The following is a 2,500-nucleotide window of genomic DNA, read 5'->3' as shown; positions in this document are numbered from 1 at the left end:
CTCTGGAAAATTGTCTGTAGTGTGTGAGTGTGTGAGTGAATGAGAGTGTGTGTGTGCCCTGCGATGGGTTGGCACTCCGTCCAGGGTGTATCCTGCCTTGATGCCCGATGACGCCTGAGATAGGCACAGGCTCCCCGTGACCCGAGGTAGTTCGGATAAGCGGTAGAAAATGAATGAATGAATGAATGTATATATACTCAGCATTAACAGTAACACTAATCACGAATGAGACGTGACATAAGTATATAATAAGATATAATAAGTATAACGTAATTATACGTGTAATATATTAATCTCCCCTTTAACAGGGGAACAAAGATAAAGATTAGATCGAGAAGTTTTGGAGTATTGTATTAAGGCCCCAGGAAACTTGTTAGCTAGTTTCTGTGAACGGTACGACGCCGTGGTGGTGAAGGTGATCTCTGCGTCACCGAACATGGGGTCGGTTGACAAACAAAGCATGTCCAAGCTTCCCAGATTTAAACCCACCACTTATTTAAAGATCTCATGTAGCTTCGACATTCTTCTTATTCATTATTTGGTTTTTGATTTGGTAAATAATCAGCACTGTGTGTTCTGTGTGTTCTGTGTATTATTATGTCCACACTTTGTGTTGCGTTCTTTTGGTACGTGGTGACCGATGAGAACCTGAGCTTTGTACATCCCTCACACGTGCCATCTTCACGTTGTATGTATTGTATATATATATATATATATATTTGTGGTAAATCAGTAAGGGATTACGTACACAGTCAAACCAAAGCGCTACACTGAACTGGTTATGGTACGATTTAATGTTTGGTTTCCTCGGAGCTGCTCAGTCCCGGAGACGCTCATTAGGTCACGTGATCAAACCCGGATCCTATCGGCTTGACAACCGCGCACAGGGACCTTGTTCAATCTCTGACTTTAATACACTCGGACTCACCTGGGACGTGATTATCGGCGTAAGAGTCGTGTGTAATCTCAGAGCTACTCAGAAGAAGTTTTGCTGTTTGTTTTTTAATCAGATTAACTGTAGACGATTGAAGAAGAGACTTTCAGCACAGGGTTTAAAATGCTTTCATTGGGGTCGTGTGTAACAGGAGATGTGACATATATCCAAGACTATTTTAGATTTGATGTGCTTGGCACTTCACTTACAGACATGATTCAGCAGGTCACATACGTTTAATCAAAATAGACTGATGACAGGAAACCATGTGATTATTTATAGCAAAAAAAAAAATACTCATAACTTCACTCATTCATCTTCTACCACTTATCCGAACTACCTCGGGTCACGGGGAGCCTGTGCCTATCTCAGGCGTCATCGGGCATCAAGGCAGGATACACCCTGGACGGAGTGCCAACCCATCGCAGGGCACACACACACACTCTCATTCACTCACACAATCACACTCTATGGACAATTTTCCAGAGATGCCAATCAACCTACCATGCATGTCTTTGGACCGGGGGAGGAAACCGGAGTACCCGGAGGAAACCCCCGAGGCACGGGGAGAACATGCAAACTCCACACACACAAGGTGTGAGGCGAACGTGCTAACCACTAAGCCACCATGCCCCCCACTCATAACTTAATCACAGGATTTCATCAATAGTGCATTTTTGATCTCGGGCGATGGTTTTTTACCTTATTTTCAATATCGGCATGTTCTGTTGTTAAAGTTGCTGCAGCCACCAGGTAGAACCTTCAGCACACAGTGCGAAAGCCTTCACCATCCGAGACGAGGATCTTCAGGCATGCACGAGTGTGAAGCATAAATTCACAGCTGTCACATGTCTAAATCTCAGAACCGCTCCTCTGTGGATCCCATGTCAGAGGCGCAGCAGCCCTGCCTTCCTCAGAGCCTCTCACACCTCCCTGAATAATGAAATCTGTTATGTAACTCCACAGCGATGACTCAGACGAGGTTCTCGGCTCACGGCGGACCTTGTGAAACCCGTACAGATGCGATACACACGCTCCTGACTCCACTTTGACACCAGTATGCTGAGAAAGCTGGGCTCAGCGGTTTTCCCGCCTCTATCGACACGGTTTCGAGCGCTAAACTCCCTCGCGGTGGTCGAGATCTGTCAGTTAATAAGTAAACTAGACACACACTCATTTCAGTTTTCACCGAGTCGGTCACTCGTCTCGACTCGCTAACGAGATAAGAGCCGACTCAAATCCTAATGAACTCGTTCTGGATCGTTTCCTGATGTTTATTGTTGAGAATTTATTTTATTATGTAAGAATCTCAAGCCCTCAGTTGTGTTCCATACAAACTGTTTCTTCCCTGATCCACAAAAATAAACCACGTAACAGAATAAATGGTTATTTAATATTTAATACAAAATATATACTGAAGCCGGGGGGCACGGTGGCTTAGTGGTTAACACGTTCGCCTCACGCCTCCAGGGTTGGGGGTTCGATTCCCGCCTCCACCTTGTGTGTGTGGAGTTTGCATGTTCTCCCCGTGCCTCGGGGGTTTCCTCCGGGTACTCCGGTTTCCTC

The 2,500-nt window shown here is 45.4% G+C and overlaps 1 protein-coding gene across 2 annotated transcripts in view; it reads left to right on the top strand.

Moving 5' to 3' along the window:
* The window catches only part of per3 (period circadian clock 3), an 18,787-nt gene that overhangs the window by 2,354 nt on the left and 13,933 nt on the right, over nt 1-2,500 (top strand). The window lies entirely within an intron of this gene.

The sequence above is a fragment of the Tachysurus vachellii genome, chromosome 22 (assembly GCF_030014155.1).
Source record: "Tachysurus vachellii isolate PV-2020 chromosome 22, HZAU_Pvac_v1, whole genome shotgun sequence".
Lineage (NCBI taxonomy): Eukaryota > Metazoa > Chordata > Actinopteri > Siluriformes > Bagridae > Tachysurus > Tachysurus vachellii.
The sequence above is the reverse complement of the archived record's forward strand: the minus strand, read 5'-3'. Positions and strand labels throughout refer to the sequence as shown.